This window comes from Cetorhinus maximus, chromosome 22 (genome assembly GCF_964194155.1).
Source record: "Cetorhinus maximus chromosome 22, sCetMax3.hap1.1, whole genome shotgun sequence".
NCBI classification, from domain to species: domain Eukaryota; kingdom Metazoa; phylum Chordata; class Chondrichthyes; order Lamniformes; family Cetorhinidae; genus Cetorhinus; species Cetorhinus maximus.
The window spans coordinates 39,386,228-39,401,572 of NC_135900.1; the positions used below are offsets into that span (position 1 = coordinate 39,386,228).

General features: G+C 45.3%; 1 protein-coding gene and 1 long non-coding RNA gene across 2 annotated transcripts in view; both read left to right on the forward strand.

Annotated features, from left to right (window-relative positions):
- The window catches only part of kcnq1.2 (potassium voltage-gated channel, KQT-like subfamily, member 1.2), an 877,535-nt gene that overhangs the window by 661,797 nt on the left and 200,393 nt on the right, over nucleotides 1-15,345 (forward strand). The gene's annotated exons all lie outside the window — the stretch shown is intronic.
- LOC144696614 (uncharacterized) overlaps nucleotides 1-15,345 on the forward strand; it is a 45,569-nt gene that overhangs the window by 28,908 nt on the left and 1,316 nt on the right. Inside the window, exon 2 of the long non-coding RNA XR_013580211.1 lies at nucleotides 8,212-8,327. This is a non-coding gene — a long non-coding RNA (uncharacterized LOC144696614). The remainder of the gene's footprint in view (nucleotides 1-8,211; nucleotides 8,328-15,345) is intronic.

Genomic DNA, 15,345 nt, shown 5'->3' on the forward strand with positions numbered 1-15,345 from the left:
AGGGGAAAATTGTTACACTTCTAAACGACAAATTGTATGTTAACCAGTTTATTAACTTGTTTTAAAAAGTAGCTTGTTTCATAATAAATTATTCTTTTTTGTGTTTACTGAAAGGAGCCTTGTTAGAGTCTTTTTATGCTAGGCATAACAGTATCAAAGGTAAACAATTGGCCAGTTTTGTGGGTGAATTAAACATTGAAGCCTGTGGAGAAGTGGGGCTAGAATTAACTGCACACTTGTCCTATCTCAATCCATAACAGTAGGGAACTTTCAAGATCCTGACCCAGTGACAATGAGGGAATAGCGAGAGCAGAGGAAGCCCTGGTTTAATGTTCACCTGAAAGATGACACCTTCAACAGTGCAGCTCTCCTTTCAGTACTGGAGTGCCAGCTAAATCATTTGCTCACATCTCTGGAGTGGGATTTGCATCTACAACCCATACTGCACAATGTGCTAAATTGGAGAGTGTCGTGAGTGACCCTTGAGCAGGACTTGTTTTAGGATTGTGGTGTTAGACCAACCATTTATGTTTGAAAATAATATCAAAAAACATTCAAGCTTTACTTCTGTGGCTCATTCTATTAACTGAAAACATAAATTCGATTAGTATTTTTGTAATTCACTGAGGTATCCATTACCTTCTCTGTATAAGCACAACCCCATGCATTGGATTTCATTAATTAAAAATGCTAATACAATCTCAAAGATCACGAGTCTTCACTATACTGCCTTCAGCACCTGAATGCCCTTATTTCATGGCAACAAAAACTGGACATAGAATTCAAGATGCAGCCTGACTAAAGCATTATACACTTTGAACCTTACCTCTTCAGATTTATATTTTACTCTTTAGGTTACAAAGTGCAACATTCTATTGGCTTTGTTGATGCTGTTCTGCATTGGTTGGACATTGAGTAAACTCAAGACTCCTAGGCCTGATTTTTTCCCGATTGATGGCCAGACAGCATGAAACATGCCCTGAAAAAAGCTCAGCACTGTCGGTGGGGGCGGGAAGAGGGCAGGCACCGAGGTCACCACGGGTGGTGGTGACTGCTTCCAATCAGCTCCCTGAAGGCAGATAGCTGCCTCAGGGAGCTGCAGACCTCCAAAGAATAAACAAAATAACAAAAATGCTGCAAAATATGTCCATGCAGCACAATCAAGCACCTGAAAGCATACCTCATGAAAAAACCAGTTCCCAGGTATCTCTTTTTATTTTAGTTCCCCACGGAGATTTCATCCCAACCTGGATCAAGGTTTGAGCAAAACTACAAAGGCCATCTGGCCAATTGGCCCGTCTGGCAACCATAAAAGTGGGCGGGCCACAAAAAAAATCGCTTTCAATTGCCTCCTTAAGGGGCATAATTGCCCGCTTAATTGTCGGCAGGTACATTTCCGACTGCCGCCTGTGTCCACTGAATGAGATATCGCACGAGTGCGCAATGACGTTGGGACACTTGCCCAACATCATCTCACGCTATTTCCCAGCTGGATGGGTCAGATGCGCGCCTGCCCACAGGATGTAAAATTCTGTCCACAATTTATCTCAGGAGATTTATTAATTTTGAACCCAATTTTCCTATCAAGGACTTAAATTTATTTTCCCCATCTGATTTGTAACAAATTCATTGGGCAGAATTTAATGCCGAGATTGGTGGTGGAGAGGCATTTAATCAGGAGTGAGGGGCCGGCTGGGGACATTGCTGCCTTCCCGCTTCCACCCCAATTAAATCTGTGGCAGGAAGGCCTGTGGCTAGGGGATTCCACCCCATCGCCAATTGAGGCCCATAACTGGGAAATTAATTCCCATTTAACGGCCTCATCCTGTCATTGCTGGTATTAACCCAGGGGGGCTCGCCATGCATGCAGCATGACAAGCAAACCCATGCAGGGTTGCTTGTGGTCACCCAGGGAGCCCCTCATTCAAAGGCACTCAGTACCTGATTTAGGGACCCGGCAAAGGGAAGGGAAGGTCCCAGTGAGAAAAACCCCCTGCCCTTGCTGCCAACTTCCCCCACCATCCCCCCTCCAACCCCCACCCCATGATGGGCGTGACCGACTCCCCAGGAAAAAAATTAAGGGACACTTTGGCATAGGAGATCGTTTGAGCAGGCAGAGGTTGCAGGTGAACCTGTGAGAGCGGGGTGGCGGAGGGGGCCAGTTGACGAACTTGTAAAATACAGGATGGTGGTCGCTCTGCCCTCCATTCGCCTCCTGTGGCCTGGGAATCAAAGACCATCCTGGGCCTCAGATGGGTGCAGTACTGGCAGCAGCCAGTGCCTCCCCAGTGGCGCTGTGGTTCACCAGGGCAGCTCACCCCAATTGACCAGCAGTTCTGGGTGGGCGGAATATCCGCCCCCTGGGCCCTTGGTCCTAGGGAAGGCCTGTAGCTGTCCAGTTAAGTGTCTGGGAGATACTTAATTTGGTGGGCCTTCCCAAAAAGACGTGGGGCTCCTGCTGCCTCTCCAGCCAGTGGCCAAGGCTCCCGTCACCTCCATTAAATCCAGCCCATTGATTTCGTTTGAGATTCTTTGTTTGGTGAGGGCATATTGCACATGGCTTTCCTAGTGAATGTTGGAGGAAGCAATAATTTAGAATATTTACTTTTTTGTGCTCTGCCTCAATATCAAACACATTTACAAATTTTATGGTTTTCACCACTTCTCTGAATTCCCTAGGACTGAAAGAATGATTTAGCTGTTAAACTTAGCCTCAGCTTCTATGCTTTTTTCAAACCAGGTCTCCTTTGTCTCTCTGATCACCTTTTTAACATGCCCCTGTAATTTCTTGTATTTTTGAGCCTTTTTCCTTTCTCCCTGCAGAATTTATGTATGCTATTTTTCTTCCTTATCTCATTTTTAATTTGTTGATTTCATTTCGAGATAATTTAATCTGAATTTGCAGCTTGGGAACGGGCTATGCTACCTCCATTTTTATCCCATCTGTCTTTTGTAATGCTCAATACCTCCAAAAGTTTTATTAATTTCCATCCTGTGGATTAAGCTATTTTTTCTGGTATTCATACATCATAGTTCCCTACTGCCACAACAGGATTCAGTTCCTGCCTCTTATTTCTGTTGTTTCTAGCATTCCTGCAATACATATCTTATATATTTGCTTTCTCTTGCATTCCTCCGTGTCTGCCTATCCTTGAGCCGTGATTTTAATTCAGAACAAGAATCAGAGTCGTGGAGGCTGAAGGGGGCAGAAAACTGTCCGGTCCCCAGAGATCGTGAAACCTGAGATTTTAACTCCTGGGACTCATTAGTATTTCAAGATACTGACTCCTGCCCAAAGCTGGTGAGGGTCAAACTTCGTGAGAGGGCCAGACTGCTGCCAGGAACTAACAGTTACAGTCCTCAGCAAAGTAAGAGGAACGGTGGAGGGGTGGGTTTGTATAAATTTGCAATCGGGGGAGCGAGCAAGTTCAGGACAGGAAAAGCTCAAGGTGTAGGGTAAGACAGAGCAGTCTTTGGAGGCTTTAAAGAGTCGGACTCTCCCAGTGGCGAAGTACTTTTCCATTTCAATTTGCCTTATTCTAGATTTGGGTAACTCCCAATGCAGCCTGTGTTCCTTTTGTTTTACTTCTGCTGATATTTGAGTTCTTTCATGGTTCGGTGCCCCAGTACTTGTTTTAAGCTCCTCCGCCCAGGAGCTGTCACTCAGGAAATATGAGCTTAAAGAGCTCTGAGTAAGGGCCAGGAGTATATAGTTAAGATAAAGTGTAGCAAACTTCTCACCTAACTGTGGAAATATAGGGGCACCGATAAATAAGATATCACAATTGTAAACCTTTAAGTACACTTCATTAGTCTGAGTTTCATCTTATCTCCCTGCTTGTTTATGTTCTACATAAAAAGTCTGTTTGTTTGCAGTACAAATGTGAAATTGAAAGGACTAGGCAATAAAAGGCTGAATTTGAAAGGATTCTTGTTGACAGCACTAAAGGAAAAGCAGTATTGAAAATGCCTCTTCTCCAATCACAATATTTACTACATCTAAATGCATCCATTCCTTTTGAAATTAGAATTGCAAATAAGCTTGCTTTTCCAGTTTGTCACGTTACTGATTTTGTTATCACTGACTTTTTAAAAAACTTTTTATAATGAAACTTGATTAGTATACAGGGGGAAAATGTGAATAAGGTCTGAAAACAGGGATGGAGAATGTGATCAGTGATTCCTCCACGCCCATTCATTCCAACCTAGGCAACATGCAAATTTTACGCAACCTTCATGATTGTAATGTGCAGCCAGTGCTGGACACAATAATGGCTGCATGTCTAATTAGTCGGTGCAAACTGTGAATGGTGAACGTGAAGCCAGTTTGTACCTCTTAAAGGGGAGGTGCTGGAATTCATTGCACAAGTGAGTTTGAACTAGACAGAAAAGACAGAGGAATGGCACAATATGGCAGAGAGTGGGTTCCAAAGTTCTAATACTTAGCACTGGGGACTTTGGTATGAGAGAGGTCCATAGGGGTCCAAAACGTCCTCCAGTCAAACTCTGAGAAGGCAATGGAAGCCGTTAGCTATGCAAGTCAAAGCCAGCAGTGTAACCCCGAGGACTTGGATGTAGTGCTGAAAGAAGTTCAATGGCCTCACACGACTGCTCAAGGTTTGTGAGTGCATCTTCAAATGTTATATTCCACCGACTGCACCCACTATCCTCCCACACTGCTCGATACAGCACACCCCAATCTCTCATCTACCAACAATTGCATCAAACACAACTCCTTAGCATTAATAGCTTCACCTCACACTCACACACTTAGCATTGCTGCAAGCCTCACAACCACATCCCACACCTTGCACAGCCAGCAATTCAACCTTGAAAGCAAACAAATTGCACCACACTCATTGACGCTTCACTCTTTCTTGCAGGACAAGGTGGCACACAACTGCAGGCAACAGGCACAGATGCATGTCCTCATCCCGATGGAGGAGACAATGCTCCCCATCATTGAAGCAGCCATGAATGAGTCTGTGGCCAGCAGCAGGACTGATAGGATTCAAGATGATGGTACATGCATACCTAACCTCCTCACATCCCACTTCCCCCTCATCCCACAATTCTTCTGATTTACAAGGGGCACATAGTGTAAGCGATTCACCTCTTACTTTTGTCCCTTCCCTTCACTACTATTCTACCCTTGTGCCTTTATCCTTTCAGATTCCTAAGAACTGCTTGAAAAATTGGTTTGGAATGTTTGTTTAGTAGTGGTTTTTATGTCAGCATTGTGGAAAGAAGATGCTGTCATGGTCAATAATGGAGGGAAGGTAAGGTGTGTAACTGTTGCTGAATGGGGAATTAGAATTGTGCTCCCTGGTACAGCAGCTAGATGAGCTATAGACAGCTTAGCTAGAAGGGAGATGTGTCAGTTACCTCCTCCCTTCTTCATCCACCTCCTCCTTCTCTTCCACCTTCTCCTCTTCATCCTCCTCCTCTTCCTTCTCAGTTGCTCGCCATATACCTGGTGCCAAGATTTGTGCCCTCATAATATGAAGGTGAAGCAACACATGACAAATCTTGAGACACATTGGTGCACATTGCAGGGCTCTGCCACAGATGTAACATAGAGAAAGCATTGCTAGAGCAGCACAATGGTCTGTTTGATGACATTTGATGTAGCAACATGGCTTCTGTTATATGCATGCTGTTGACGCGTGCTCGGATTGTGCACTGGAGTTGTGAGCCAAGTGGTCAGTGGAGAGCCCTTGTCACTTAGTAGCCATCCTGTAGATTGATACAGTGGCTCAAATACTAATGGTACAGTGGACTGGTGCAGAATAAAGGCATTATGACCGGTGCAAGTATTCCAGGAATTCACCTGTCTAACGTGCTGAGCATTGATGTATACCAACTGCACATTCAGGGAGCTGGGAGAGACGGTGGCATAGTGGCAATGTCACTGGACTAGTAATCCAGAGATCCAAGCTAATGCTTTGGGAATTTGGGGAAAAATCTTCCCCTCGTCGGAGGGGAAGTGTAGGAGCGGGTGCGCCTCCGATTGGCACCCCCGATCGAGGAGGGCACGCTGCCATTTTACGTGTGCGGGCCAATTAAGGCCCGCCCAGCATGACGTCTGCCAAGAAGCTCTATGCGCTCCCTGTGCGGTCGAGTGGGGGGATTCCCTCAGCCAGGATTGTCCTGATCTCTCTGAGACTATGTGCTGCCTCAGGGAGATCGGCTCCGAATTTTAAAATGTTAAACCAAGTTTTCCCTGACATGTCCCCTCATGTAACACTGTCACATGAGTTGGGACATGCCCATCACTTTTACTGAAACCTTTATTAAATATTTAAAAACCCTCATGAAACCTCATCTCGCCCATGGATGAGGTTTCATGCTGTTTCTTAAGCCCGCCAGGGCTCCCGGCCTGCCCGGCAATCCTAAGGTTGGACGGGCAGGTCCATTAATTATGTTAATTACTTTTTAAATGGCTTCAATGCACCATTGACAGGTCAGAGGGCGCGCAGCTGATTCGCCCCGGCCGACCTGAAAATGGAAATGACACGGGGTGACGTCAGGAGTTCCACCCAACGTCATCCCACGTCATTTTACGCGTCGGCGAGCGGGCCCCACCCCCACTTGCCAACCGGAAGATCCTCCCCATGGGTTGAAATCCCACCATGGTAGCTGGCGGAATTAAAATGCAAATAATAAATCTGGAATTATAAAGCTCATCTCAGTGATAATGGCCATGACAATTATCATCAATTGTCATAGAAACCCATCTGGTTCATTAATGCCCCTTTAGGGAAGGAAATCTGCTGTCCTTACTTGGTCTACCTACATGTGACTCCAGATCCATAGCAATGTAGTTGACTCTTAACAGCCCTCTGAAATGGCCTTGCAAGCCATTCAGTTCAATGGCAATTCGGGATGGACATCAAATGGGGCCTTACCAAGGATTCCCACATCCCATGAAAGAATTTTTAAAAACCTTTGTGGTTGGGAAAGATTTCTGTATTCAGATGTGGCACCAGAAAAGCAATGTCTATGCAGTCAATATGGCACCCTGTGCCATGGGGGAACCCACTGCCCTGGTGAATCCATGTGCACACTCTGCCTGTTTCTCTCTGGAAAGAGAGAATTTGATGTATTCCCTTTTCCTGATATACAGTGCATCAGGCAATGTAAGGCAATGGACGGCAAACTTGGAGATGTTAGAGATACTGTCTACTCCATCCTGGAAGGATCCCAACACAAGAAGGTTCATGGCCACAGTCATGTTTACAGCCATTGGCAGTGGTATCCTTGCCTTGTTCTAAAGCTCCAGGTCTGCCTGCAACAAGAGGCAGATTTCACGAACACTTCCTTCATAAAAGGGAGATGTCACACACTGTTCCTTGCTGACATTAAGGTAAGCAAACTGCTCCCTGAAGACTCTGGGTAGGTATGGTCTCCTGCTGACAACCTTTTTACCCCTCCTTCTCAGTCTTCAAGCTGCTCGTTGTGTCTATGTTGCCTCTGCCCAATCTGTCTGTCATGCTGCAGACCAAGTGGAGTGGTAACTACAGCACCCATGACTGAAAGCAAATGTTGTAAGCAGAACCCTTGAAGTGAGAACCAAGGCCTTTATCATTTTAATGCCACTCCACGCAAATTTTATCAACTCTACAAACTCAGACAGAGTCAGTAGAAATCTGTAACTAATCTGAAAGTAATTGATGGTTCCTTTAAATAATGCTGGTGGTGAGTCCTTTCTGCTGCTGAATGCACATTCAACGGTGCGAGGTTAAGAGAGGGCATTAGCTGAAGTGACGATGTGGAAAATTGCACTGCCACTGTCAGATCAGCATTACATGCTGACTAGCATCACAATATACCTACTCCACATTCTTCCATGCAATCTTAATACCCACGCTAACACCCTCATCAAAATGGCACCACAAGTGTACAAATGCAGCACAGATGCCATTTTGCCTTCAAAACTGGCACCTGTAACATCAAGAAACAAGTACTTTGAGTTGAATTTTGCGGCCATAACCGCTTTGCTCTTGACTTTTACAACTTCTAGAAGCATCATTATATTTTGACATAAAAGCTCAGGAATTACAGTCTATAATTGCACACTCTTGTTATCTATTTCAATAACTAATTATAAAAAAGTAACACAAATTATTTCAAATCTCTGATTCTGTAATCAGTTAATATGTTATTTGGCTGTTTGACTTGCTTTTGCTCCTTACATTATCCTCTCATCAGATGCAACTTACATTGAACTTCAGATGTGGTTCCACAGCACAAAGACTAAATGCATCAATGGACTTGCATCATTGGATCAGCATTGGACTAACTTAAGGCTTGATTCTAGATGCAACGTAAGTAATATTTTTGACTCCATCAAAAACAGTGTTAGGAGTTGGTCCAGTTATGCAGCAGGAAGGATTGGTCAGAAGTAAGGTGTGCCGGTCATTTCAGTGCTGAGGTGCCATTTCTCCTCAAAGATGGAGCAAAAAGCTTGCTGGAAATAAGAGCAGAAGGTGGTAGACAAATAGTACACTATTTTTCTTAATACCAGTAACAAATATAAAATCATAACTTTATTTGAAATAGTTCTTATCTTCTTGATTTCAACATTGTGCTTCAGCACATCAAAGGACACATTAATAAGTTAAAATTTACCGTTAACTCTTAGCACCAAGTTTATGCATTACCTATGTTGCATTTATGAGGTTTTTCAGATAGTGGCCCAGATCTTCTAGTCAGTATGGGAGGGGGAGCGCCTGATGCTGGCTGTGATTTAATCTACTCACTTACCATTTTATGTTAGAGAGCCTTTGCACTTTCCGATGCCGGCTTCAGCAGGGATGCAGGGGCAAACACAGTCACGAGACAAATTGTCGAGTGTAATTCCAATGCAGCCAAGCCCCCTTTTCTCATCATGAGCTGAAGATATGCCCCCTAAGTTCTGTCTTCAGTTCATTGACTTACATTGTTTTAAATGGAGCTGTCAACCGCAACACTGCACAACCTCCCCTCACTGACATTGCTAACTCCCTCCTCACCCCCTGACAATGCTCAGTCCCCCATCCTCCCGTCACCCCCAACAACGCTGACTACCTTCTCCCCCAACTCCTGACAATGCTGACTCTCCCGACATCGGCCGGACAGGAGCTGGAGATTCTGGAGGTGAGTCAGGAAAGGGGCTGCAAGGGGCAGGTGAACACTGTTTGGTGGTGTTAGGGATGAGCCAGGAGAGAGGAGCAGAATGGTATTGGGGGGTGTGGAACTGAACATTGCCGGGAATGGGTTGTGGGATGAAAATGGAGAGGAGGGTGGGGAGTGAACATTGCTGGGGGCAGGGTGGGTGGTGGTGAATATTGCTGGGAGCGGGGTAAGCATTGCCGGGATTGGGTGCTGAACATTGCTGGGGGTAGTGGAGGGCTTTGACACTCCAGCTGATTTACTTAGAGTTACGCTGGCTTTATACCTGTTATGAAAAGCTCTAAATAAATTTGTATAAAAAACAGGGTAGGTATTGAGCAAACATCCCAAGTCTCCGTGGTTCTGGCCATCTGATCCCATCGTCATGGGAATTGTGGAGCAACTTGAGCAGGGTAAAACCGGCAATTGGAAATTGAAACTTCCCGTGTAAGCACTGGGGATGTGCCCATGTCAAGAGTCCCTCAGGCCCCGTGTGCATCAGCAATGTAAGTTGTGTTAGAGGTCTCGCCCCATATCAGAAAACTTGGGCCTACATTTTGGAACTTTAGATTTAAATTTAGGGTAAACGAAGAGGGTCATGTGACCAGTTCTGCAGTCTGCCTGACAGTAAGCCTGGGTGACTTGGTTGTTAAAGATCATAGGAAGGCTTAGATTGTTTTACTGAGAAGATGCAAGGTATTTAAGCTTGGAGATAATGACACCAGTCTCTGCATTTACCATGAGTAGACTCTGAGTCCCCCAAAGTCCTGGAAAGGTGTTTTTGGTATCAGGTTGTTATCAGTTGTGTTTTAAATAGTCAATTTACTTCTAAGATGAAAGGGAGTTGGGATCAAAGATAGCTAAATAGCATTTTTACCTAGATGCAAAGTCAATGAATTTCACGTTGACATGGAGACGAGGACAGAGGAAACCATTTTTGAGATCAGGTTACAGGCTTCCCTACAAATCAATGAATGTCACAGATAGACAGGGAGGTACTGTATGGTCAGCAGAGAAAAAAGGCTGCTTGACTTTGTGAGCTACCACAGCCAGGTGCAGGAGGGAGATGGTTTCTGGTCAAAGAGACACATCCTTCAGCCTTCTACAGATTCCAGGAGATTTGTTCTGTCATGGCCAAGGGAAGATGAGTCATTGGAACTGGCCTTATTCCTGGTAGTGGATTTAAGAAACTTTCCAAAAACTGAGGGAAGCACATGGAGACGATCACTTGAAGTTACTACTTAGCGAACTGGGGATATGGGAACTGATTGGAATCTGGGAGCAACTATGAACTGGTTGCTAAAAATGGAATGTCAATTTCTGCAATTAAAGTTTAAGTTGTGTCCAAGAAGAAAATAGTGTTTAGTCAATCATTATTTTTTAGTCATCTGTTACAGTAAAGTTCAAAAACTTAAAATTTTATCGGGTCATCCTTTCAGCCAACAAGTGGACTTCCACATTTCTTTTGCCAAAGTTATCAGTCTCTACGGAAATGGTAGCACCTATCTCAACGGCAATGGACATGGGCAGGTCACGAACCACAACACTTGACACCTGTAAATGGGCCATAACCAATTTTTAACCCAGCATATCAGGAGATTGCACTTCTCCCAGCATGCTGCCACAGACTTTTGCAGCCTCCTACAAAAGACCGGCTGCCTGCTAAACAAGGGAGCCATGCTCTACCAGTGGCTGTCAGTCACTACAGCCTTTACTTCTTTGTCATTGGCTCCTTCCAGACTGCTACAGGGGACATCACCCACATCTCCCAGTTTGAGGTAAGCAGCAACATTAAGTAGGTACCTAATGCCCTGCGTATCAGAACTAGTCAATACATTGCCTCTCAGAGTGCTCTGCAGCTTCTCAGTGACATCCTTGGCGTAATCTTGTGCCCACTACCGTGGTGAGTTTGGTGGCAGGGGTCCATTTAATCAGGTGGGAAGATGGTGGATGAGGACTGCTGAGATCTTCCCCCCTGCCTTTGCTGCCAGTCCTCCTCACCCCCTTCCCTGCACCGGTTCTCCAGATGGCTACTGAGTCCCCTCGCCACCTCCACAAGATTCCGCCCATTCTTCCTGGCAGCAGGGAAGCAACATATCATCCTGAAATCATGTCTGCAACGCAGAAACTCCTACCTGTTGTGCTAGAGCCCCCTCTCACTATTGTTTTCCCAATCTTTCTCCTGTCCGCCTCCTTTCCCTTCCTCCTTCCTCCAGCTCAGCCATTCATAGTGCCATGGATTTGACTCTGGCTGCACTCCCAGAGGAACCATCACATTTACCAGTATTCAGTTGGTCACCAGCTGTGCCTTTGCAAGATCCTCCAAATCTGGTGGTAAGAAAGACGGTCCAGTGGCAGCATCCTCTTGCAAGGCAACTTCCCAGCATCAAGGCGCTAATCACTCAAAACCAGCCCCACTGGGCAAGGCATGCAGTTCATATCCTTGACATCAGACTCCTGAAGCAACTGCTCTACTCAGAACTCAATCACAAGAGGACAGCGGAAATGCTTTAGGAATATCCTTAAAACATCCCCAAAAAGGTCAAACATGGCAATCTCTGGCATGTTACTGACTGAAATGAAGAAGGCTCATCCAGGAAGGCACCAAACATGAGAAACTTTGTCAGGAACGTGCAGAGGCGAAGTCAAGGCATTGGATGGAGTGCACAAACCTCCAAACAAACCATCTACCCAACCCTAAAAGCGCCACCTGCCCCGCATGTGACAGAGCCTGCAGATCACCCATTGGACTTATCAGCTAACACAGAGCTCATCGACCTGGAGTGGAAGCAAGTCATTTTCAATTCCAAGGGAACAACCTAAGCAGAAGGAAGGTCACCTAGATGCATTCAAAGGACTCCTGCACTAGCTGTCTTGTTCTGCTTAACTGTCTGGTGGTCATCCATTCGCTTTTGACCTGAACATTCTTAAATTGCGGAGTTACCACCACTAGAAACCTACTATTCACGAAACCCTCAGTCCCACAAATGCACTGCAGTGACTCCATCTGCTACTCAAGCTCTGAAACCTTGACTCAAGCTCCACCAACAGAAGGCACTTCCTGCACATCTGGTTGCCAGGATACTAGTAGTTTCTTGGAGTTCAAACATGGAACTGGATGCACATCCATAGTACTGATTCCCTACCATGCCTCTGTTTATTGGATTACTAACTGAAATTATCAGAAATAAAACGTAAGCTTTTGAAAGCTAATTTAAGATTTAAAACACAATTTAATTATTCTAGCTCCTTTTCTTAGATTTTAGATCCTTGCCTCAATACTTACCCTCTGTAATGAACTTAGTACCCTCGGGTTCTGCGGCTGCTTTGTTTCCACACTGACTCTGACCTCAACCTGACATCATGCTTTCAACTACTGCCTGTGCTCCTTCTGGCCACAAGCCTGCTCCGCAGTCGCCATGCCTTTTATCTGCTCTGCTCTCACCCAGCTCAAGCTCCTCCTCACCTGGGGCCTGCTCTGCTGCTGTGCTTTTAATTTCACTCTTCCCCATTTGAGGCTCGAAAATTGTTGTGACCCCAGATTGTTGGCTAGGTGGGGGAATAGAGCTGTGAGAGTGGTGGGAGTTGAGAGCTGTTAGAACGGGGAGGGGGCATGTTTAAACTGCAGGATTTTTATATGAAAGGCATCTACCTGTTCACTGCCTTTTTTGGAACAGGAGTCAAGCCTCAAGGATTGATTGGTCAGACCGCACCCACCATTTAAAAAATGAGGATTTGACGGGGCCTCCCAGCTGTCAGCACATGGAGCTCCACGGTAGCCATTGCTGTCTGGGAGCTTGCGACACCAAAAATTTGTCTTGAGACCCTACTAGGGGTCACGACCCACAGTTTGGGAAGCCCTGGCCTAGAATATAAGGTTATGCTGGAATTATATAAAACACTAGTTAGACCACAGCTAGAGTAATGTGTATAGCTCTAGTCACCACGTTACATGAAGGATGCGATCACACCAGACGGTATACAGAGGATGTTACCAGGAATGGAGAATTTTAGCAATAAGGAAAGGTTGGATAGGCTGAGGTTGATTTCTTTAGTACAGAGGAGGTAGAGGGGAGATTTAATTGAGGGTAGAAACTTATGAGGAGCCTGGAAAGAGTGATAGGAAGGACTTGTTTTCATTAGCAGAGAGATCAATAACTAGGGGGCATAGATTTAAAGTAATTGTTGGGAGGATTGGAAAGGAACTGAGGAGTAACTTTTTCACCTAGAGGGTGGTGGGGGTCTGAAACTCATTGCCTGAAAAAGTGGTAAAGACAGAAACCCTTGTCGCATTCAAAAAAACACTTGGGTATGCACTTGAGGTTCTGTCACCTACAGGGCTTTGGACTCAGAGCTGGAAGGTGGGATTAAATTGCATTGTTCTTTCTCAACCAGCACAAACACAATGAGCCAAATAGCCTACTTCAATGCTGTAAATATTTCTGTTTCAGTTTCATTTTCAATTTTACACCTTTTATTTTTATTCCATTAAACAAGGTTGCCCACACTGAAGTGGTGCAGTCTGAAGCCAGACACTCAAGTCCCAGAGCTGCTCAAGGTCAACCTGCAAGGCCATCTGCAGTGTCCCTCATGAAAAATCAGCAGCTTTGCATCAGCCATGCTTCAGGCACAGAAGTAGCTTGGCATAGAGCACAACACCAGGGATAGGCACACACGAAACAAGCATTAAGGGGATGCACAGGGCAAATAGTTCCGTTTTTTATGTATTATTGGATTTGTTATTGAGTAAGGTTGTTATGGAAAGATTTTTGTTGGTGGCTTTTATTTCAGCATTTTGGCTAAGAGAATGCTATGGTGGATTGTGGAGCAATAGTAATGACGGAATGAGGTCTTAGATGAAATGGTGTCTCATTAGTTACTCATGGACAGCCTTCCTAGAGTGAATGAGTTCCCGAAGGTTCCTCCACCTCTTCTTCCACCTCCTTCTACACCCACGGGGGCCTCTGAATATCTGGTGGAAAGGATGCCCACATGATAGTGAGATTATGGTCAACGCAGCAGACAACCATGACACAGCACAACCACTCTGATGAGTACTGGAAGGCAGCCGCCCCCCCAGCAGTTCAGGCAGTGGAACCATGGCTTGTGGACACTGTTTGTCTGATTCACAATGTTTTGCAGTGGCTGAATGGCTCTCATTATAGGCACATTGTCCTCATATGGTTGGATGACATAAAGGAGTCATGATCCATGTGTAGAAAGGGTATCCCTTGTCTCCAAACAGCCAGCCTCTGGTTCACTGTGGTGGCCCAAAGTTGGTAGGAATGACTGCTTCAGGGTGAAAGGGTCATGGCTGCTGCCAGGATAGGAGGCATTCACCGACATGGTGACCGGGGCATGGTTGCACACCAACTGCACTTTTCTGGAATGATAGCTTTTGTGGTTCCTCTACCTCTCCCTATTAACATGTGGAGCCCCAGAGCCACATGCGTATAGTCAATGGCTGTGTGAACCAATGGGAACTCTGCTAGCCTGATAAAGTCATGTGCCAATTCCTGCTGCTTCTTTCTGGTAAGAGAGAAGATGATGAAGTCTCCTATCTGGCACTTAGGCCCTCCGTCACCCCCTCCTGGCACTGAAGTCCTCTATCACCTCCCTGATGCAGTGGCATACTGAGAAATGATTGCTACATTGACATTTCCCATCTGGAAGGACCCACTTCCATAGTTAAGGGCAATGTTTACATAAATCGCCACAGACAGCACTGTTCTTGGCATGCCATGTGGTTCTAGGCCCTGTTGAAGGGGGTGACACAATTCAGTGACCGTCGCCTTGGTGAATCATAGATACCTCACACATTGGACGCATTGGACCTGGTAGATAGAAGTGCTCCCTGAAAATCTTTGGTGGTATTATGGACAGGGGAGAGATGATAAGGTGGTTCCCACTTTCCCACCTCTCAACTGACCACAACAAGATGTGTTTTAAAGAAGAAGCGTTTAATCCCTTGGGTGCTGTGATTCTCAAGAGCAGGCACAAGACCTGTTTTCTCGTAAGTTTAAAAAAGGAAAAATATATGTTTATGTCTCAACACCTGAATGTATTCACAACCACATCCACCCTCACACACACACAAACATGAAAAGGTGATTACAAAAAACGGTAGCATGCACTTAGGATTTTTTTTAAGTCCAAAAAGTTACTATTACTCTTGAGTGTTCTGAGATGGAA